The sequence below is a fragment of the Helianthus annuus genome, chromosome 2 (assembly GCF_002127325.2).
Source record: "Helianthus annuus cultivar XRQ/B chromosome 2, HanXRQr2.0-SUNRISE, whole genome shotgun sequence".
NCBI lineage: Eukaryota > Viridiplantae > Streptophyta > Magnoliopsida > Asterales > Asteraceae > Helianthus > Helianthus annuus.
In genome coordinates this window covers 66481257-66506581 of record NC_035434.2, presented here as the reverse complement: position 1 = coordinate 66506581, position 25325 = coordinate 66481257, and positions in this window count along the sequence as shown.

The window sequence follows — 25325 nt, the reverse complement described above, 5'->3', positions numbered from 1 at the left end:
ACTCGAAATGACCATAACGAGTCCTAAATGCAGTCTTGTGCACATCTTCGTCCTTGACCTTCAATTGATGGTACCCTGACCTTAGGTCAATCCTGGAAAAGTAGCTCGCTCCTTGCAACTGATCGAACAGGTCGTCGATCCTGGGCAAAGGATACCTATTCTTGATTGTAACTTTATTCAGCTCACGGTAATCGATGCATAGACGCATCGAACCATCTTTCTTCTTGACGAACAGGATTGGTGCTCCCCAAGGAGATGAACTTGGTCTAACAAAACCTTTGGCTAGCAGATCATCTAGCTGCGTCCACAATTCTTTCATTTCTGTGGGTGCCAATCTATAAGGTGCTCTTGCAATAGGCGCGGCTCCTGGAATGATGTCGATACTGAATTCCACTTGCCTGTCTGGTGGTAAACCAGGCAGTTCTTTTGGGAAAACTTCAGGATAGTCAAGATGAGTGGGATGTCTTCAATCTTGGGTTTTTCCTCACCGATAGTCACCTATGCCATATAAATGACAAATCCCTTCTTCAAACATCTGGATGCCTTTAGCATAGATACTTGTGCAGGCAATCCATGTCGAGTATCTCCCTGGATGGTAAGTGGTTCTCCAGACGAAGTCTTGATTACCACTTGTTTCTTGTTGCATACAATCTGGGCTTGGTTACGCGATAACCAATCCATACCCAATACTACGTCGAAACCAGCTAGTTTAAAGGGTAATAGGGATAAAGTAAATGAGTGATTCCTAATGGATATAACACATCCATCTAAAACAGTTGAGACTGTTCCCATAGTCCCATCAGCTAGTTCTACTTCATATTTCACATTCAAGGTTTTAACAGGCAATTTTAACAATTCACAGAACTTATCATCCACAAAGGATTTATCTGCTCCAGAATCAAACAACACTCTTGCGAATACATCATTGATAAGGAACGTACCGGTTATGACGTTGTCATTCTGGATAGCCTCTTGAACATTCATCTGAAAGACACTAGCATTGGTCTTTTTCCCTTCTTTAGCCTTCTTCACTATCTTCGGGCAGTTAGTCTTAATGTGCCCTTTTTCGTTGCAACTATAACAAGTTGCATCCTTGAGTTTCTTGCACTCAAGAGTCCTATGCTCAAAGGACTTGCTTATCCCGCATGCCTTCGGCTGGGATTTCTTTTCATACCTGCACCTTCCGAAATGGTGCTTCTGACAAACCTTGCACATGGGCTAGTCGCCCGACTGTCGGTCATTCTTCTTGTTTTCTGACCCCTTCTTGTGGTCATGATTCCCTCGGTGCTTCTTGTTAGACCTACGTGAATCATCATCTTCACGTTTCCTCTTCTCACTATCAGCATTTCTCAATGATCTCTGCCTCACTGCATCCAGTGTGAGAGACAGAGATATATCTGCCACGGATCTGACGGTAGCAGGCCTAGAAGCCTTCACGCTAGCTTTTATCTCTAGGGCCAAACCCCCAATGAAACGCGCGATCCGTTTGGGTTCTGGTGTTACAAGGTACGGAACCAATCTCGACAGAGTGTTGAAACTTGTGAGATATGCCTGGCAATCCAGGTTCATCATGACCAACGATACGAAATCAGACTCTATCTTCTCAACCTCGTGCTGAGTGCACTAATTTTCTTTAATGAGAGCGATAAATTCCTCCCATGACATGTTATACAAAACAGTCTTCCCAGAGGCTTGAACCAATGATCTCCACCATGCTAGGGCTTCACCCTTGAATGACTGGGATACAAACTTCACCACAACCCTCTCAGCACAACCACTAATGTCCACCACGATGTCCATTTCGTCTAGCCAGGTCATACAATCCACCGCGCCCTTTTCCCCAGTAAAATCTCGGGGTTTACAGGAAACAAAGTACTTATAAGTGCAACCCCTGGCGCGAGGTGCATCATCGACCACTAATTTCTTGGGACGGACACTATTCTCATTTTCTGAGTGTCGATCGTCATCCTTCTTAGGCTTAGAAGGGGTCGAGGGTGGTTTGCTGTGAGATTTAGAATGGGTTTTTGGTTTTGAGTGTGGTGTAGATAAGGTCCTGCTTCGAGACTCGCTGTACTCTTCATATTGCCGATCTAAGGCCGTCTTCACAGCGTTGTCTACCAAAGCTTTCAATTCAGCACCCGTTATATGAATTTGGGCGTTATCGTTTTCATCCTCCTTTGAATGACTATTAACTTCATTTGGGTCAGCCATTGAGATCTTGATCTGCTACAAGGAATATGACAGAATTTTATTTAGGAGTTTATTATGGAATTGTCTTTTATGGCAATTCATTAACCATGGTAAACATAGACCATATTTGGTTAATTTGTTACTCACTTTTATTTAGGATTTGAATATAACTTATCCTAATTACAAACAATATTGTTAGTGGCACAAAAGCCTAGTCACAAGGACGTTTTATATATTATTAGCCAGGATTTCAGAGAATCAAGGCATGAAGGCTTGAACCATAGTTCTTTTACCTTTTCTGACAGGGAGTCATAGACTACAATTGTCTTTTGTCTTATAAGACAATAAGTATGGCCCGTAGGCACTACATCCCTAAGGGATGATTTAACCCATGATTTATAAATCATTAATTCAGGTCTTGGAATCCTTTGAAGGATTCTTATATAAGAATGACGCGTGTGATTTTAACGAATCACATTTGCCAAGAATGTTAACATGTTACAGAGGTTAACAGGGAAACTGAATCTTTTATTCAGGTCTTACCATCTTGGCCAGGCCTTATAGTGACACAAGGGTAGGTTTCACCATTAAGATTCTTTATTTAATAACTGATAGGCAGATTAATTTAAAAGGAATGATTTTTGATTTATTTATTTCATATAATAGTGCATATAAAGAAAGAGATGAAATTTATAACTTAACATTCCATTAATCATAATAATGATTACACACTGCCCTAAACGGGACTTTCAATAGAAAAATACCTACGCAGAGGTTTACAGAAAACAAGTCCACGCAGGGACCAAATACAAGGATAGATGTCCGCACAGGGACAAAAAGATAAGTCCACGCAGGGACTAACACAATAAATGTCCACGCATGGACTAAAACAAATAGATGTCCTCATAGGGACTTGATTACAATAGGAAATACAATAGAACATATAAAGACTAATGATCTCGCTTCTTCTTCCCCTTTAACAGGTTTGCTAGGCCTTTAAGGAATCCACGATTGTTCTTACGTTCTTGCTCAAAGTCTCATTCTACCCTATTTAGACGGTGAAGGATTTCTTCCTGCTCCGGTGGGGAAAAACGTGGCTGCTACGACGGTTGTTGAACCGGAGGTCTAGTAGTTGCTGGATACCCATGAGCTGCGTATCCTGATCCCCAAGGATCCCCATAAGGTCCTTCGGGATGGAGGGCGTTGTAATTGGCCGCTACCACGTATGGGTTGGCATCCGCATAATTATAGTTGTAGCGCGTGTGAGTTGGCTGCTCAAACGGGTTGTACGCTGCGGAACCGGCGTACGCAGTTATCGGCTTATCATACCCAAATGGTGGCAGAGGTGGTGCAACTGGTGCAGAATTCACCTTTGTAGGGTGGCTCGAAGGTTCACCTAATTGCGGTTCTTCAGGAAACGGCGGATAATGACTTGCACTCGAGTGGCGAGGGGTGCTAAAGTGGAATTCCCCTCCTCGGGTGGACATCCGCGCGCCGGGTCTCCTACGCCTTGGCGGATCTGGAGGTGCTTGTTGAACTGGTGGCGGTGGAGGCGGTGGCGTAACTGCCACGAAACGCGAATCCTCTGAGGGATCCTGTTGCTGCTGTTGGTGGTGAGGTGATGAATGGTGAGAGGGTGTAAAGTACCACTCGCACTGGTTAAACCTCGCCTGGTAGCTGTCGGGACCTTGATAGGGTGTTCCGTGAAAAGGATGACCCGTCAGAGATGTCGACAGGATGGTTGGGAGTACCTCTTGCAGGTTCTATGGGATCCGTGTCCTCGTCCATATCTACCACTGTAGGATCGTTAGACGACCTGACGAGTCGATCAGAAGAGTGCTCAGATTGAAACAGAGGCGGAATTCATTGTTACAGTCTTTGTTTAGCTTGGTTTCACTAATTTGTCTCTGTTCATTGCTCTTCTAACAAGTTACAAGCTCTTGAGACGACTTGGCAGGGCTTCGCCGTACCATACAAGACCACACACAAACTTTTTCTGATTTCGCTTATGTAACCCTGTTTATAGGGTGAAGGTTTCGCTTCAATGTACAGGTCATACAAGCGAAACCTTCTAGTGACATTCAAGCGGAACCATATGGTGACATTCAAGCGGAACCTCTACCTATGTCACTATAAGCGAAACCTCTATACTAAACACCTACAATCTCCTGTTTTCCGGTACAATGAGCCCTAATATAACATTCTAAGACTAAGACTTGATCCAAGACGAAATCAACAGATGAAGTGCACCAACAGACTCCCCCTCAGATGTTGATGGAGTCGTTCATCAAGTCTTTGGCAACTTCATATCTGCACTTCTTTAGTCTTGATCAGTCTCTGGGCTTCTCTCACTGTCTAAAACTCGAACTAAGATGTAGTCGATAGACAACTGCACCAACAGACTCCCCCTTGAATGTTGACAGAATCTTCAGTGAGAGTCTTCAAGCATTGACAGCTCTTCACTCTTAATCGGTCTTCTTCAGGAACTCTTCCTGGAATTATGTACCTGGATCTTTCTCTGGCTCTAACTTTCATCAGACTCCCCCTACCATCATGCTGGGATCGCTGTCTGGTATTTGTTATCACCATTGAAATCAACTCCTGGCTTTATCAGTAACAACTTCTTCTCAGGTTTTAATGCGTTTCCTGGCTTTCCGTAGCAACAGGATCAGAAACCTGCACAACTCAAACATTCTATCTCAAACAAACATAATTGTGATTCAACTTAATGAATCAACTAATCATTCTAAGAATATTCAAGAATTTTTCTCATTTAAAACCTATTCAACTTTCCAAAATCTGATTAAACACTTCACACCAATTTAACCAAACCTTTGTTCATCTTGCTTAGCCTTTGAGATTTTGAATATCAGCTTTTCACTATCAGTTGTCGAAAATGTTTTTGGATTTTTCAAAAATGAAACATAAAAGCAATGACAACAATTAAATGCAAAAATGAAAAAAGTTACAAACATATTTTTGTGAGTTCGTGCAAGAGGATTATATCAGTTACTGACTAAACACTAGCACCGTTAAGCTGTTATTTCATTTTAAGCTTTTAAACCGTTCGCGTTGATTGCCAATATACTGATCCACTTAAATTCTCACAAATTTTTCAACCTGTTTGGGATACTGAATTAGTATTTTAGAAACTCAAACCTCTACATGTGTCCCACCTCAGTATATACTCCCGTATCCAGACCCCAGTATTCAGTCTTACAGGTGAGTATACCACAGCTGATATCTGTAAGGGGTTATGTGCGAGGGCCGTGAGAGCTCAGGTCGATACTTCCGTATACGCAGAGAGATGACGGCTTCGACTTTAAGGTGTGTCCCCTTTAGAGGATCTTTTGTTACAACAACAAAGATTATCAATTTTATTGTTTAATCAGTTTGCTGAGGGCGAGCTTATGTTTCAAAGCTTTTTGCAGAAAGTATTTTCCGAGGACTAGGTCAGTACTTCCATACAGCAGAAGGCCCGGGATAATACCCCAGATATCACTGAGCATAAAGACCTAGTATCTCAGAATACGGTACCCTTCAAACAGGATTTCAGGGGTTACCTATATATCCTGGAGGTGTTCCCCACGTAGACGCAAGTGAAATTTATGTTTATATCCCAAACTGATCTACTAATTCTGAGAAAACCTACTGGCACATCTTTAGCGAGTCTGCTTAAATGCATTTATACATTACAAATCTTTAGCGTACTGTGCCAGTCTAGCAGATGTTCTATCATTTCCCCTATTCGCACTAAAACTCATTTTAATTTTTTCAATGTTTTTGACATTCTCAAATTTTCTAATTTTTTTAAAAATTTTTACTCCCCCTAAAATCAAAATATGTTTCAATCTTGATTTTCTGGGAAAATTTGAAACAAACTGTACAAATTTGACAACATAATGAGAATTACTTCAATTCTCCATCCACCTGGCATAAACAATCAGAACTTCCCCTCTCAACAAACTATTTTCCCATTGTGATCTCAAAACACTTAAGTTTGTTTTAATCAAAATAGTTTTTCCGGAAAATTTAGTTTGTTTACTAATCATTTGTAGATTATGGGGATCAAAACATGTAGTTAGCACAAGTTCAATTTAATGACCTTGATTAACCACTTGTACGATTGATCTGATTCAAAATCTGAACCACTTGTATCAATCACAAATAAACCTTTTTCCTTTTGAATGAATGACGTTATCGAATAAAATTTTAAGAAAGATGCCGATTCATGCTCCACGCTTACCAACCTGGGAGCTCCGGCAAGTCAGGTTTTTCTAGTTAAACAGATTCACCCAAGCCTGACGGTCCTTGGGTGATTTTGAATTCTTGTTCAACAATGGTGGAAAGTTTGCATCATCCATTGTTAAACCAGAATTCTCCAGTTTTACCTCAACCAATGGCTCCTCTGGTTTTGACGAACCAGAATCATTGCCTGAGTGTGGCTTGTCTGACTTAGATGAGCCAGATTCATCGCCGGCACCTTTCATTTTCTTCTTTTCCTCTTTCGTCCTCAGATTTGTATCTGATGAATTCGTCTTGCTTCACTTTACCATCGAGGGAGTCGATTCATCAGAACTCTTATTCAATCTGTTCGGTGAACCCGAGGACAAAATATTTTCGAGATATTCTCTCGCCTTCTTCCTCTTTTTCCCCAGTTTTTCTTTTTGCCCCTGTGAAAGTTTAACTTTCTTTTCTTGAATTGACTGTTCTTGAACTTTAGGTTTTAGAACCTTCTGTTCATGGGGCTTGACTTTGACTGGAATTTTTGCCAATTTCTAAGAATTAACCCTCAATCTTTCATTTGATTTCCTTGGACAATCTCTGGCAATGTGACCTTTAATTTGACAGTGAAAGCATCTTCTCATCTCAACATTCCTTCTCTGGCAGTTAACAGCAATATGCCCTTGATAACCGCATCGGTAACACACTCTGTTATCATACCAACCACCATTTTCACACCAAACGCTCAGATCAAAGCACTGTTTGGCTTGGTGATACTCTTTCCTCCTGTTGATTGCTAGATTTGGCTTTTGAGCACTGTGGTCCGACCTGCACCACTTATTACCAACAATTTTAGGGTTTTCATTTTTCAATTTTTTTGATTTTTGATTTCGATTGGATGATTGATCTGATGAACTTTTATTTTCTTTTTGAAAATTTTTCAAATTTTTATCTTTTTGTTTCTGTTCTACTTTCTTCTTCAAAGGTTTTTACTTAGAGCATTCTCCCTTTTCAGTCGATTGTAAAACAGTTTTCTAAAATTTTTCTTTTACATCATCAGATTTCTCATCACAATCTTCAACTTTGACATTGTCAAAGTTTGTGACATTGTCACTTATTGGAACGGAATTGATTGGTTTTGAACAGGGAAAATTTAAACTGTCTGATGAAGTCACAAAACCTATCAATTTCTTTTGAAGTTCATCTATCTTGTTTCTTGAATTTTCAGCTTCATTTTCAAGCTGAGATATTCTTTCAAGATGAGACTTGATTGATTTTTCATTCTCATTCTTCATGTTTTCAAGAACAGACTTTTCTTTTTCCAAAACTCTTATCTGTTCTTGAAATTTTGTCTCATTAGCTTTCAGATTTTTGTTCTCCAGTTTTATCCAGAAATCTTCATTTTCTGACGATTTCTTTTTGCTTTCAAACTCTTTTTCTAACTCTTTGATTTTCTTTTGAGCACATTCACCTTCTTTTTCCAATTTTATAATTTTCTGAAGATGGGAATTTATCATTTTTTGTTTTTCAATGTTATTTTTGCTAAACACATCTCTCCCATCTTCAAGAATTTTCATTTGATTTTGAAATTCTTTTTCAATTCTTGATTTTTCAATTTCAAAATTTTTAATCTTTTCTTCACAAACTTTTTCCTTTTCTTTCTCACTTTTGTTTTCAGATTTCAAACTGTTCAAACCATCCAACAGTTTGTCATTTTCAGCTTTCAGTTTGTCACAATTATCCTGTAACATAAGAATCTGTGTAACATCAGCTTGCTTCTCATCGTTCAACTTCTTAATCTCCAACGTCAAACTTTCCGCATCTTTCACGAGTTTGTCATTGTCAGTCTTAAAGTTATCACATTTTGAGCACACTGTTTCATTCTTCACAGATTCTTCAGCTTTTGAATCTCCTTCTTCCTTTGCCCTGAATGTACCTGCACAGAATATTTTAACGAAATCAAGAGGATTTCCATTATTATCAATATAACAACCTCTTTTCATGTCGTATTTCATCCCATATTTTGCCCTGACACATTCAACAATCTTCTTGTTCATTTCTTCAATCACATCTAATCCCATATCCATCAAATGATTTTCCAACACTTTAATCATATTTTTTCTTTTCTTTCTATTTTCAGATTCATAAGTTTTAAGTATGCTGATGAATCTGTTTAGAGGTAATTTTGAAAAATTTGAATCCTCCTTTAAAATTTTCAAACATTCACTCCATTCAACAGGTAATGCATCTGCAAGCTTTTCTAACTTTTCAGCATTTGACAGATATATCTCATGATTTTTCAAGTAACTAAGTAAGACTCCATATCGGTTTTCTAGATCTTCCAAAGTTTTATCTTTCAAACATACAAAATATTTAAACCTTTTTGCCCATCCATCCTTGCTCACACATTTATAACTCTCATCTATAAACCCTTGATGCCAATTATTAAATCTCTCAAAATAATAGTTTTCTTGTTCATCAAAACCCATTGCCATTTTTCAAATAATCCTGACAAGTTTTTGTTGTTCACAAAAGCGAAATCGGTACTGTCCAAACAAACGAAATCAGTCGAGTCCAAATAAGCGAAACCTTGTAATGGACGATTAAGCGAAATCACTTATGTTCAAACAAGCGAGACTAGGGTTTGTCCGTATGAGCGAAACCCTGCAATGCACTTGAAGCGAAATCTCAATTAATGTGACACAAAAGCGGAACCTTGATGAACTTTGAAGCGAAACCTTTGATCTTAGGACACAAAAGCGGAACTACTATGTAATTTGAAGCGGAACTATTCAAGCGGAACTTCAATTTGTCACTTGAAGCGAACCTTTCAAGCGGAACCACTTGACATTTGGAGCAAAACTACCTGATTTTGTTGACGTTCAAGCGGAACTAGGTGGTCATACAAGCGAGACTATACACTATCCGAATAAGCGAAACCTAGTCCGAAGATAGTTTGACCCATTTTTAGTCCGTATTTTGGTCTGAAATTTTCAAGGGTTTGTTAATGTCCAATAACACTCAGTCTATGAAATTTTGATCCAATTTTAACCAGTAAAACTCCCTAAACTGATGAAAGAAGGTGTAGAAATCAGAATTTTGAGCGAAAAACGAGCTAAACGGTAAGAACTCTTCCTCCTGAGCTCTGATACCACATGTAGGATCGTTAGACGACCTGACGAGTCGATCAGAAGAGTGCTCAGACTGAAACAGAGGCGGAATTCATTGTTACAATCTTTGTTTAGCTTGATTTCACTAATTTGTCTCTGTTTATTGCTCTTCTAACAAGTTACAAGCTCCGGAGACGACTTGGCAGGGCTTTGCCGTACCATACAAGACCACACACAAACTGTTCTGATTTCGCTTATGTAACCCTATTTATAGGGTGAAGGTTTCGCTTCAATGTACATGTCATACAAGAGAAACCTTCTAGTGACATTCAAGCAGAACCATATTGTGACATTCAAGTGGAACCTCTACCTATGTCACTATAAGCGAAAACTCTATACTAAACACCTACAATCTCCTGTTTTCCCATACAATGAGCCCTAATATAACATTCTAAGACTAAGACTTGATCCAAGACGAAATCAATAGATGAAGTGCACCAACAACCGCATTATCCTCGGAGAAATGGTCTTCGTTCCTAAAGGGTTATAACCTATTGGTTCTCGGACATAATCATCCAGGTTGAACTGGCCTTGGAAGAAAGGAGTAGGATCGCCATAGGAACGGTGTGAAACGGAGCGCTGAAGAGCTATAAACGAAGGTTGAGGGTTACTGGGCTCGTTCTCCGAATTTGGTCCAAAAGAGTGACGGTATGAAGGTGTCGAACTGTGTGAGGTAGACCGTCTTGCGGGCTCAAAGAGGTTCCTTCTACGCCTCTGAGGTTCTTCACTCCTAGTGCTGGAAGGAGCTCGCATATGTGAAGGTCCAGCCTCGTGATCATTGTGAGTAGTGATCGGCCCTTTGCCTCTTCCTCCCCTTCTAATTGATGGTGGCATATTTCCTGCTTAACAAACCTTTAAATCACAATAAACAATAAAAGACAAACTAGAATGACAATTTGAATTTTGTCGTATGTTCTTGTCAACACTCAAGTATGTGCAATTGGGTCATTGAGATTATACACATAAGGATAGTGTTTAATTCACTCAACGTTGGCTCTGATACCAACCTGTCACACCCCGGTTTCCATGTGTTTCACCGGTGGGCCTGGTGGGGGATTACCGTGACGTAGTTGGCAACAATATAGTCAAACCACACAATATTTAAATGCACAGCGGAAGCATAAAGATAGATTATATTTCAGCCATCGATTGTAATATCCAAGTATCACGAATAGTCGAAATAAATCCACAGGGGATCAAAATAAAATAGAAATATTGTGCAACAGATATGGCATCCCAAGCTTGCGAGACTCTAACGATGCTTAAGGAGTGGCCAGCCTATTTCGTGTAGATCCTGCATTTAATCTTTTGGGGAAAATACGTCAGTTTACACTGGTAAATACATTCAACCGACACTTTTGTAAAATGTTTAATAAAATTGATTTGAATGCACAAGGCACAAACTCTTTATAACTTGGGATAATTTATCAATTAAATCTTGTAAAAGAATTACATGTTCACTATGCGTTCGGTCGCCCGGGTCGTGCCGGGTTTAAGATTAATTAACTCACCACATAGCATAAAACCGTGGTGGTAAAACCAACGATTATACCTTTATAATTATGGATATATTATCAGGTGTACGCCTGTCACATCCCCAAAATCCACCTGTGGAGCATCACCGCTTGGGAGCGTGACTGACCAGGATCAAGCCACCAATCATATAGAACAATGTATATAGTAATAGTAATAGCAATTAAACCAAACCAAATCCATATGAAAGGTGTTTCCAAAACATAAGTAAGATATCACTGTTTAGCGGAAGCGTATGAATAAAACCCAACACAAATAAGTATGTAATGTCGTAAGTGTTAAACGAATAATCACGATCCAAGCCCACAACGACTAGCTCCTCCCTGTGCAAGCTCCATGTATCTAACGACCTGCAAGGCATGTAACAGAGGATCAACAACTAGTTGAGCGAGTTCACAGAAAGTAAATGCGTAATAGTAAGTTCGTATGTAACATGTGGCTCTACTGGGCCGATAGTACGTTCTATTGGTGGGGGCTTCCCATGTTGTATAACCACTAGACTATTCGTAACCATAAGTATCCTTCACAACCGAGGATAGTAGTAAGTATAAATACACGTAGGTTTTACGTGAGTATCCTTCACAACCGAGGATAGTAGTAAGTATAAGTCTACGTAGATTTTACGTAGGGGTCCTGCACAACCGAGGACAGTAAATAGCATATGTATGTGTCCTACACAACCGAGGACAGTGAGTAGCATAAGTATATGTCCTGCACAACCGAGGACAGTGGGTAGCATAAGTATGTGTCCTGCTCAACCGAGGACAGTGGTATGGTAGTCTAGTATTAGTGTCAGTGCGAATCTATTCAACCTTATTCCTTCAATCCCATTCCCAAGCCCTGGGAATCCCATGCCTTAGTAAGAGTGTGAACTCACCTTGATTTGCTCGGTATGCTATTGCTTCTAGGGTTAATTAATGTTTATGTCCGTTACTCACGACCTAAGGTATATTGCACATAAATCCAAGATAAGTGATTGCATTAAATTAGGGTTTACATATCCTGGATATTCAAGTAACTGTGTTTGTGTGCTTATTGTGTGCATGATGATATGATAAAGATTGTGCACCCATATAGGATCATGCAGTAACATTCAGCAATATACAGGAATATGCAAGTGCTCTTCATACAGGTTTTGACTTAGCATTATCAGCTTCATAAATAAATTCAGGCAATTCACGCACCACAGGCTCAGACAACCCTTATGAAATTAAAAGCTTGGACAAAACATCAACATAAGAACTCGGACCTTATAAACTTCACAATATCATATCTTGTGTCATTCGTGTATAAGTCAGACCCAAAAAAAACAAGCAATAGTCGGATATGGGGCTTGTCCTTTAAAACTCGGACAAAAGGCTTTAAAGCCTAAAGCTCGGACCAAGTGGGGGGGGGTTTCTATGCTTAAGACTCGGACTAAGTGAGGTGGGCATGAAATTCGGACCCTAAAGGTCGGGCAAGAGAGGGGGCTGCCCTAGTTAAAAGCTCGGACTAGAGGGGGGTGGGGGTTAAACTCGGACCCTTCATGTGCTAAAGGTCGGACTATATCAATAGGTCATAAAAGTCGGACCTTGGAGGGTATATTACAAAAATTCGGACCAAGGGTTCCTTGTGTAAAAAGTCGGACAAATGGTTTCCCTTAAAGAAAGTCGGACCTAGTATGTTTCTATTAAAACTCAGACAAGTGTTTAGGGTTACAAAAACTCTGACATTCAATCAGACATACGTAAGTTCCAAAGATTATGCCACAGAATCAATAGCAATCGAACAGTTACAATTCATGCCTTCATACGATCAAGAAACCCTAAGTTCATACGTTTGTACTACACTGATCAAAACAACAATCGCTATGTCTACATATCACGCATCAAAATCATCAGGTAATTGATTATATGACTAATCATCTTCATATCACAATAATTAACATCAATAAAAAACACAGAAGCATCATATGGAGACTAGGGTTTACAAGAATTACAAGAATCAAACATTGCTAACGATCAAACAATCAATAAACAATGATTACACAATTACCTTGAATGATTCTAGAGAATGAAAGGAATTAAGAGTGATGAATATCTTGGTGATGATGATTGCCAGAGAAAGTGAAAGTACGTGCTTGGATTTTTGTGAGAATGATTAGTGAAAAAGGGATTAGGGTTAAGTATCTCTAGGATTTCACTAATTACCCTCTAACTCCCTAAGTATCATATTTTATACATGCACCCCATCTCATAACAATTGCATAGTTTCACCACCAAGTTCATATATTTACCAAGTCTTTCACAATTAACAAACAACCATGCACAATCACACAATACGATTCATTGCATCAAAACGTATACAATTCCAAAGCAATCAATTGTGCAAGTAAACAACTAAATAATAATTGAACGTGCAATAAATACGAAATAGAAATCTTGGAAATTCGAGTTGTCACATTATCCCGAACTTAAAAGAAATTTCGTCCCGAAATTTGGTACGCACTCACTGAGGAAGCTAGGGTAAGCTGTATTGTTCACTGGTTTTCCTGGGGTGTCACATCATCCCCCCGTTGATTTGGAATTTCGTCCCGAAATTCCGCAGTAGTAGCTTCAGTCTTAGTAGTGGTTGCACGGTTTTCGAATAACTGGGGGTACTTATCTGTCATCTGATCTTCGCGTTCCCAGGTGTACTCTGGGCCACGTTTGGAGTTCCAACGAACTCGAACAAGAGGGATTCTCTTGTGTTTGAGGACCTTAACATCCCAGTCCGTGATTTCAACTGGTTCCTCGACGAACTGCAACCGCTCGTCGATAGTGAGTTCCTTAAAAGGAACTATGAGGGTCTCATCTGATAGGCACTTCTTCAGATTCGACACATGGAAAACATTGTGAACTGCACCGAGTTCAGCTGGTAGGTTTAGTCTGTAGGCTACATTGCCTATCTTCTCAATGATTTCGAATGGTCCAACATACCGTGGATTGAGCTTGCCTCGTTTACCAAAACGAACCACACCCTTCCAGGGTGAGACTTTGAGTAGTACTCGATCCCCAACTTGGAACTCGAGCGGTTTCCTGCGTTTGTTTGCGTAAGCTTTCTGACGGTCACGTGCTGCCGCCATGCGTTGTCGTATCTGTGCAATCTTTTCCGTGGCGTCCACTACAATCTCTGGACCCGTGATCTGACTATCCCCCACCTCTGCCCAACAGAGAGGTGACCGGCATTTACGTCCGTACAATGCCTCGAATGGAGCGGCTTGTATGCTGGGATGATAACTGTTATTATACGAAAACTCCACCAAAGGGAGATGCTTTTCCCAGCCGTTGCCGAAATCAATGTCACATGCCCGAAGCATGTCTTCAAGAGTCTGGATCGTTCGCTCAGACTGCCCATCCGTCTGAGGATGATACGCTGTGCTCATGTCTAACCGTGAGCCGAAAGATTTGTGCATCGCTTGCCATAGCTCTAACGTGAATCGTGCATCCCGATCCGAAATAATAGAGGTTGGCACTCCGTGCCTCGAAACAACTTCTTTCAAGTAAACGTCTGCTAAGGTAGAGAACTTATCTGTTTCCTTAATAGCCAGGAAATGAGCAGACTTTGTGAGTCGATCTACGATCACCCAGATAGTATCATTCCCACGCTGGGATCTAGGCAAGCCGGTAACAAAATCCATGGAAATTTCTTCCCATTTCTACTGTGGTATCCTGGGTTGTTGCAGTAGGCCCGCTGTTTCTGATACTCCACTTTGACTTTTGCACATGTCAAACACTTGCCGACGTAAGTAGCGATGTGGGCTTTCATGCTAGGCCACCAGTACGTAGTTCTGATGTCGTGGTACATTTTATCCGACCCTGGATGTACCAAGTAGCGGGACTTGTGAGCTTCGTCCATTACCAGCTCGCGTAAACCGCCAAAAAGTGGGACCCAAATACGCCCCGTTACATAGTAAGTGCCGTCTTCCTTTTGTTCCATTCGTTGCCTTGAGCCGCGTAAGGCTTCAGCTTTGACGTTTTCAGGCTTTAATGCTTCCATCTGAGCAGTTCGTATCTATGCAGGAAGACTGGACTGAATAGTGAGCTGCAAGGCTCGTACACGTCTAGGTAGAGTGTCTTTCCGACTGACAGCATCAGCCACAACATTGGCCTTGCCTGGATGGTACTTGATGGCGCATTCGTAATCGTTGAGTAACTCGACCCATCGTCGTTGACGCATGTTCAATTCCTTCTACTTGAAGATATGCTCGAGACTCCTGTGATCGGTGTAAATAGTGCACTTGGTACCGTACAGGTAGTGTCGCCATATCTTAAGCGCGAAAACAACAGCTCCCAGCTCTAAATCGTGCGTCGTGTAGTTCCGTTCATGAACTTTGAGTTAACGAGAAGCGTAGGCAATAACTTTATCCCGCTGCATTAATACACAACCAAGCCCCTGTATCGATGCGTCACAATAGACCACAAAATCATCCGTGCCCTCTGGCAATGAGAGAATAGGTGCGCTGCATAGTCTATCCTTCAGGTACTGAAAAGCAGTTTTTTGTGTATTACCCCAACGATAGGTAACACCTTTCTGTGTCAACATAGTAAGCGGCTGTGCGATCTTAGAAAAGTCTTTAATAAATCGTCTCTAATACCCCGCCAAACCCAAGAATTGGCGTATTTCCGTTGGTGTACGCGGTGCAGGCCAGTTCCTGATCGAATCTACCTTGGATGGATCGACATGAATCCCATCCCTGTTCACCACATGGCCTAGAAAGTGGACTTCATGAAGCCAGAAGTCGCATTTTGAAAACTTGGCGTACAGTTGTTCCTTTCGAAGAAGTTCCAAGATAAGGCGTAAGTGCTGCTCGTGTTCCTCCTGACTCTTGGAGTAGATCAAAATGTCGTCGATGAAGACAATGAAGAACTTGTCGAGTTAGGGTTTGCAAACCCTGTTCATAAGATCCATAAAAACTGCAGGCGCGTTCGTAAGCCCAAATGGCATGACTAGAAACTCGTAGTGACCGTAGCGAGTTCTGAATGCTGTCTTGGAGACGTCCTCATCCCGGACTCTCAGCTGATGATACCCTGACCTCAGGTCAATCTTGGAATAGTAACTCGACCCTTGCAACTGGTCGAATAAGTCATCTATACGAGGAAGAGGATGCGGTTCTTCACTGTGACCTTGTTAAGTTCGCGGTAGTCTATGCACATTCTGAAAGTGCCATCCTTCTTTTTCACGAATAGTACTGGAGCTCCCCAAGGCGAAGAGCTTGGACGAATGAAGCCCTTATCCAAGAGCTCTTGTAGTTGCTTAGACAGTTCTTCCAGTTCAGTTGGAGCCAAACGATACGGTGCGCGAGCTATAGGTGCTGCTCCTGGAGCTAGCTCGACTTGGAATTCGACTTGACGATGAGGCGGTAGACCAGGTAAATCCTCTGGAAACACTTGAGGAAATTCGCGTACAACTGGAATATCCTCTATTCTTTTCTCTTTCGTCGATGCATCTGTAACAAGTGCCAAAATGGCAGTATGACCCTTTCGTAAACATTTCTGAGCCTTCAAGAAAGAGATGATGCCAACCACAGCACCACTCTTGTCGCCTTGAACTTCGAGAGGTTCCTTACCCGCACGAGGAATACGAATGATCTTCTCCTTGCATAGGATCTCCGCCTGCTGCTTGGATAACCAATCCATGCCGATGACGATGTCGAAACTACCCAGAACTATAGGAATAAGATCAATCGAGAAGGCCTGACCCGCTAGAACGATGTTACAACCCCTGGCTACATGCGTGGCTTCTACACTTTTACCATTTGCTAGTTCTACGACATGTTTGGTGTTTAGAGGTGTTGGTGTACGTTTTTAACAATTTACTCATTTTCAAAGACATATAACTCGTATCCGCACCCGAATCAAACAAAACAGTAACATAAATATCGTCGAGAAGAAACTTACCCATAACTACGTTGGGATCGTTTCTGGCATCACCCTGCCCCAACACAAATGCACGACCCCTTGCTTCATTGCCATTGTTGTTCCCCCCGTTGTTGTAGTTGCCATTTCTCTGATTGTTGTTATTGTTGTTGTTGTTGTTCTGGTTCCAGTTTAGCTGAGGACAGTGCCTTTTGAAGTGCCCTTCTGCGCCGCAATGAAAACACCCGTTGTTGCCCTGTTGCTGATTCTGCTGCGCTTGTGGCTGCTGCTGATTCTGGTTAGCAGGCCGAGGGCTTCTACAATCCTTGGCCTCATGACCCATCTTGAGGCATCTTTGACAGCGACCTTTGTTACACTGGCCACTGTGGTGTCTGTTGCAGTTGTTGCACTTTGGGAGGTTCCCTCGATATCCGCCCTGCCTGTGACTGCCTGAGGAGTGCTGACTGGGACTCTGATAACTGTCAGTCTTTCGCTGCCGAACCTATGACTGAACTGAAGCTGATCCCTTGCTAGAATCCCCATCCCATTTTCTCTTGTTGTCACTGGGAGTAGCAAGTGTAGCAGAAGTAGTAGCGGTAGCAGTAGCGCTGATACGTTTAGGCAGTTTGTTCTGATCCACTGCCTGATCTGTGATGCGATGAGCGAGGCGTTGAATAGACTGGATGTTGTCAAGATTAGCCGATGTCACATGGCTCTGGATTTCTGGCGCCAAACCTTTGAGATACAACTCTATGCGCTTGATTGGAGGGTCTACCATAGTTGGCCACAGCACAGCCAACTCGTTTGACCGTTTAGTGTAAGCTTTGATTTCTGACCCAGTCATTTTCAAATGATAAAGCTCGTCTTCCAGCTTATGAATGTCTTCCCGAGTGCAGTATTCCCTTTTGATCAGTTCCTTGAAATCATTCCAAGGGGTGGCGTTAGCAGCTGCCAACCCTAATATCTGCACTTGCGCATTCCACCAAGTTAGAGCGATCCCCTCTAAAGTACCAGTGGCATATTTCACCCTACGAGCCTCAGGGCATTCACACATCTCGAACACAGACTCGAGCTTTTCAAACCGGTGGAGGAGTCCAACCGCTCCTTCAGTGCCACTAAATGTGCTAGGACGACAATCCATAAAGTTCTTGAAAGTGCAGACGGGCTGCTGAGCGTGTTGACCTGCTTGAGCAGCTGCAAGTGCCGCAGCAACTTGTTCATTAACGAAAGCCGTCAACTGGGCTTGTGTCATGTTAATTCGTCCGGCCGTTGATCTTCACATCAAAGGCAACATAAGTGAGAAAGGTTCGCGAATAGTGCGATGACAGAAGAGTGTAAGCACATAGGTGTTCTCAAACAATAACAAGTAATGAGCAGTGTAATCTGAGCATACTACGAGCAAAGTCCTATGCAATTCTAGCATGCAGGCAATAAACATAAACCTTATTACCTAGTATGTTGAGTCTTGCACGTGGAGCGAAGCGTCGTTGTGGATCGTTGAGAGCACTGTTCTGGTTATAGTCTGGTTTTAATAAAAACGTTTTCCCCATATTAAAACCAAGTTCTCTATAACCAATGGCTCTGATACCAATCTGTCACACCCCCAAAATCCACCTGTGGAGCATCACCGCTTGGGAGCGTGACTGACCAGGATCAAGCCACCAATCATATAGAACAATGTATATAGTAATAGTAATAGCAATTAAACCAAACCAAATCCATATGAAAGGTGTTTCCAAAACATAAGTAAGATATCACTGTTTAGCGGAAGCGTATGAATAAAACCCAACACAAATAAGTATAAGTCTACGTAGATTTTACGTAGGGGTCCTGCACAACCGAGGATAGTAAATAGCATATGTATGTGTCCTGCACAACCGAGGACAGTGAGTAGCATAAGTATATGTCCTGCACAACCGAGGATAGTGGGTAGCATAAGTATGTGTCCTGCTCAACCGAGGACAGTGGTATGGTAGTCTAGTATTAGTGTCAGTACGAATCTATTCAACCTTATTCCTTCAATCCCATTCCCAAGCCCTGGGAATCCCATGCCTTAGTAAGAGTGTGAACTCACCTTGATTTGCTCGGTATGCTATTGCTTCTAGGGTTAATTAATGTTTAAGTCCGTTACTCACGACCTAAGGTATATTGCACATAAATACAAGATAAGTGATTGCATTAAATTAGGGTTTACATATCCTGGATATTCAAGTAACTGTGTTTGTGTGCTTATTGTGTGCATGATGATATGATAAAGATTGTGCACCCATATAGGATCATGTAGTAACATTCAGCAATATACAGGAATATGCAAGTGCTCTTCATACAGGTTTTGACTTAGCATTATCAGCTTCATAAATAAATTCAGGCAATCCACGCACCACAGGCTCAGACAACTCTTATGAAATTAAAAGCTCGGACAAAACATCAACATAAGAACTCGGACCTTATAAACTTCACAATATCATATCTTGTGTCATTCGTGTATAAATCAGACCCAAAAAAAACAAGCAATAGTCGGATATGGGGCTTGTCCTTTAAAACTCGGACAAAAGGCTTTAAAGCCTAAAGCTCGGACCAAGTGAGGGGGGGGGTTTCTATGCTTAAAACTCGGACTAAGTGAGGTGGGCATGAACTTCGGACCCTAAAGGTCGGACAAGAGAGGGGGCTGCCCTAGTTAAAAGCTCGGACTAGAGGGGGGTGGGGGTTAAACTCGGACCCTTCATGTGCTAAAGGTCGGACTATATCAATAGGTCATAAAAGTCGGACCTTGGAGGGTATATTACAAAAATTCAGACTAAGCGTTCCGTGTGTAAAAAGTCGGACAAATGGTTTCCCTTAAAGAAAGTCGGACCTAGTATGTTTCTATTAAAACTCAGACAAGTGTTTAGGGTTACAAAAACTCTGACATTCAATCAGACATACGTAAGTTCCAAAGATTATGCCACAGAATCAATAACAATCGAACAGTTACAATTCATGCCTTCATACGATCAAGAAACCCTAAGTTCATACGTTTGTATTACACTGATCAAAACAACAATCGCTATGTCTACATATCACGCATCAAAATCATCAGGTAATTGATTATATGACTAATCATCTTCATATCACAATAATCAACATCAATCAAAAACACAGAAGCATCATATGGAGACTAGGGTTTACAAGAATTACAAGAATCAAACATTGCTAACGATCAAACAATCAATAAACAATGATTACACAATTACCTTGAATGATTCTAGAGAAGGAAAGGAATCAAGAGTGATGAATATCTTGGTGATGATGATTGCCAGAGAAAGTGAAAGTACGTGCTTGGATTTTTGTGAGAATGATTAGTGAAAAAGGGATTAGGGTTAAGTATCTCTAGGATTTCACTAATTACCCTCTAACTCCCTAAGTATCATATTTTGTACATGCACCCCATCTCATAACAATTTCATAGTTTCACCACCAAGTTCATATATTTACCAAGTCTTTCACAATTAACAAACAACCATGCACAATCACCCAATACGATTCATTGCATCAAAACGTATACAATTCCAAAGCAATCAATTGTGCAAGTAAACAACTAAATAATAATTGAACGTGCAATAAATACGAAATAGAAATCTTGGAAATTCGAGTTGTCACAACGCCTACACCCGCGTGTCAAGGTCGTGGCCATTTCGTAAAATGCTGCCAAGGATATCCGGGACATGGTCATTAAGCTCCCAAAGGCGTAAAGCCAACAAAATCAATTTTTAAACGGGTCATATTGATAATACCCAACTACTAATGAGTTGGGGTCAATTGCCCTACCAAGCGGTATTTTAAATACCGTAACCCAAGCCCATATAACGGAAAATAAGTTAAAAGTATTTACCTGAGCAAGTAATAACCTCAATAAACAAATGCAACTATCTTTTACTGGTCTCCTATTCTGGAATCAAGGTTTATAACAACCTATTAGAATCCTAACGGGTCTTTAATTTAGCCTTAGCTTAGACCGGTCAGTTTCGAAGGATAATTACGGTTTAATCGCGTGAAAGGCGAAAACCGAGAATGGAATGTGATTTGGACCCAACAAGTTTGAAGACTTGTTTTATGTGGGTAATATAATCACATTCTGGATTTTGAAGTAAAAACAATAAGGTTTGACCCGTTTCGGCTAGCTTATGTAAACTAGTTACATAAACCGAACCGTGCGCGCAAAAGGCGTAACGGGTAACCGTAAGAGTCCTACATAGGTTTCCTAAGTTAATATGCTCTAAAGAGGTTGTGGTATCAGTAGGATACCTTCCATAATGCCCGTAACGAGTTTAAATCCAATATACGCCCCGTAGGGGTATTTTGGTCATTTTAAAGATCATAAAAGAGGTTTCCGAGTTCTACAGGAAATCTGAGTTTTCCGAACAGTTTATAAAGTCCAAAATACTCTATTTATTATTTAAAATCAGTAGCAACTGGAATCGGGTCAAAATACCATGTAGAACTCAAGTTATGTCCGAAAAGGGGTATATTCGGAAATTACCGAATCGATGCCATAACCGCAGGTTATGAGCAGGTTAAAAATAACTAAAAATCTTTAAAAATCTCAAAATATTATTTTACATCAGTGTGTAAAAGGTTTAGTGTCAAAATTTAGGTTTAGATAGGCTTTACGCTAAATGCGTCGTTTAATTACTAAAGTTTTCGTAATTGCGCTATTTAGCATAACTCCTATTCTAGACCTCGGATTGTCGTGAAATTTTAGGGACATGTTTAGAAATCAGTAACTAAGGTTATTGTCCTTTCACATATCCGAAATTCTCGTTTTAAAGTAAAAAGGGCGTTATGGTCAACTTTTGAGCTTTTAACGGTATTGTGTAAAAGACTCGGACAAACAACGAACCGGTCACAGAGGGTTATACCATCATGTAACCTGGTCCTAAGAGCGTCCTAAGGCATATCTAAAACATACCATAATAGGTCAGAACTGAAGTCAAAGCAAAAGTCAAAGTTTTGCGACTTTCGGTTCCGAACCGGGTCAAAATAGTAAATGGTCGGATCAAACAAGCTTAGACCAATTATAATACCTATTATCATGCTTTATGAGTGTTAAAACAGGTTACACGCCATCTACATTACTGATTATGCATAAAATCACAATTTAGCATTCTGTTGACTTTTTCTAAGCATGTTTGACTCGACATTTGGACTAGTTAGAGTGGGAATCAGAGGGTGCCCTTTTAAGGGTTTAAAGCCCACATAATTACCAACATATAACTACCTTTGGTTCGGCTAATCACTGGACCATTTGTGATTAATCGTTAAGTCAACTGTTAATTATGACGGTTTGACTTTTAAGCTATAACTAAGCAAAAACTTAACTAAGAAAGGTTAAGGGTGCTTACCAAAGTCCTATGCACGACTAGGGATGCCTTGGTTCTGCTTTGGAGCTCAAGAAGTCTTCAAAAATGCAGATAGAAGGTGTGAAGATAATGTTGCACATGAAGGCCTTTATATAGTGTTCATAAGGCACTAGATTGTTGACAACCAAGTCTACACCTGATCATTGATCATCAACAAGTGTCCCTAAGGGCCCTAAAGCATGTAGGGGGCGCCCATGCTGCAACATTAATGGATCTAAGTCGGTTAGAGTGGAGAAGGCAGGCATGGAACCAAAAAATTCGACTAGATAGGCCTAGGCGTGACGCAAAGGACCCCCCCTTGGGCCTCGCGTTGCGCGACCCCCTCTCTGACTCAAATCCAAATTTTTGATTTTTGCGATTTGATCCTTGGCTCTTCAAACTCTGATTGGCCATCATTTTCTTGCACATTGAGCCCTCAAAATTGATGTTTAGGGGCTTCAAGACATATACCCATTTTGTTAAGTCCCCGGTTAACTTTATTGTTACCCGAAAAGTCCTAACTTTCAACGTTTGACGCTTTAATCCCTCGCATACGAATTTGATCACAACTTGCTCATACGATAACGAAACTCTATGAAATTTTTGTCAAGTATTCTAGTGAGCATAATTAACCGTTACAAAGCTTCGGGTCTGTCAAAAGGTCACTCAGAGGTATAACTTAAACATGTTGACACATTTGACCCCTATAGTTTGTAATTCCTCACTTTCTTCCATATTTCGTTCCGTATGATCCATGATTCATTCGTTTGAAGGTACGAGCATCATTTAGGGTTAATGTACGATATATTTATCCCTCGTTGACATCTTGAATCCTCGGATTCACATACTTTAAATGTTTGTCAACTTTAGTCCTTATTTAGTATTTATCACTACGTGTAAACCTATGACACGTGTCAATACATTATTGGACACAAAAATTCGAGGTGTTACAATAGGTGATTTCGCGCGAAATGGTCAAATGAAATGCCAACTTGGTGCGAAATGGACTGATTTCGTATAAAATGCACTGTTGATTTCGTGCGAAATGAATGAATCTAAGTGATTTCGTGCGAAAAGACCCTGAATATGTTATTTCGTGCGAAATGAAAAACTCATTTCGTGCGAAATGCTACTGATGTCATCATCTTGGTCATGTTTTTGTCAAATTGATCAGGTTTTAGTCCGATTTTAAGTCTGAAACTTTCAAGGCTTTGTTAAAACACAATTTCGCATAACATGTGAGAAAATCAAGTCATTTTGACCGTGAAAACTTGTTTAATTTTGAAAAGAGGGTGTAGAAAACAGAATTTGCAGCTGAATTGGTAAGAACTCTTCCTCCTGAGCTCTGATACCACTTGAAGGATCATTTTTTGACCCGAACGAGTCGTTCAGAAGAGTTATTGCTCAATAGAAAGACGGAAACAGACGTATCGAGGTAATTCAGCTTGCAATTCACTTTAAATGTCTTTTTGATTGATATAACAACAATTTACAGCGAGTAGACACTTCGGCAGCAGTTCGACACTGAAACCGGAAAGTTACAAATGACAAGGCACTACTACTATTTATAGGCAAGGTGATTTCGCACGGAATGGTTCAAGCGAAATAGCCTGTCTATTTCGTACGAAATGACTATGTCATTTCGTGCGTAATGACCATCATGCTATTTCGTGCGAAATGATCCTAAACACATATTTGACAATTTTCTCGAACTACGTGTCCTGATCTATCTACATACATACAAGACTCGATACAAGACGAAGTCAATAGACATATGCATCAACAATGCCCATACCATGTCTCAAAATGTAAACAAATTACAGACAAAATCTAGGTAAATAGTTCTATTCCGACAACTCAGATTTTCAAATAGCCCAATTGTTTATCTGCTTCTAGAGACTCTTGATTTCATTTGTAAAGACAACTATTTGTTGGCCTCTAAAGATTTATTCTAGCCTCGTTTTCCTAGCAGATAAGCATCCTAAATACCTGCCACATACGTTAAAATAAAGTCAATACACATAGTGTAAAGGCGAGCATACAAGTTTGATAATAACATATAGAGTACGAAATAGTTTACGCATAACCAGCACGTACACAGAGGAAAACGAAGCATGTTAGTTATCGACATGAATCTATCGATACCAATGACTGCGGGTTGGCTGCACAAGGTAGTTCGTAATACATGATCACCACCGTAATCCATGCAAATAATTGTCCTTAACAACTGTCACACCCCCAAAATCCACACACGGAGTACTACCGCTTGGGAGCGTGACTAACCAGGATCAAGCCATCAATCATATTGAACATAGTATATAATAATCGAAGTAGTTCGTAAAAAACCCAATTCAATACAATTGATGTTCAAACCAAACATAGTTTAAGTAGCGGAAGCATAATATGAAAACCCAATGTATGTAATAAGTTCAAGTGTTATAAAGTGTAACAAAACATCCACGATCCATGCTCCACAACGACCTGCTCCTCCCTGTGCAAGCTCCATATGTACCTAAGGTCCTGCAAGGCATGCAGCAGAGGGTCAACAACTAGTTGAGCGAGTTCACAGTTAATAGTTCAGTAATCGTAATAGTATAGTAAGCCTTGTGTTCGTTCATTAAGTCATGTATCGTATTAGTTCGTATCACGGCCCTCTAGGCATGTATGCGAAGATTAGGGAAAGTTTCCAAGTATTCTAGACTAGGTATATTTATATCGCGGCCACCCGGCACATGTGCGAAGTTTAGTGTATAGTTCGCAGCCTTCCTAGGCATGTGTGCGAAAATTAGTCATAATATCGCGGCCAACCCCGGCGTGTGTGCGAAGATTAGTTCCATAAGTATCACTAGTCTAGTCGTATCTCATCAATAACCCATCCTCACCCGAGGACCATATAACTAAGTTCCATAAGCTAGGTAAGTACAAGTAAATAATCCAAACCCATTCCCACCCTG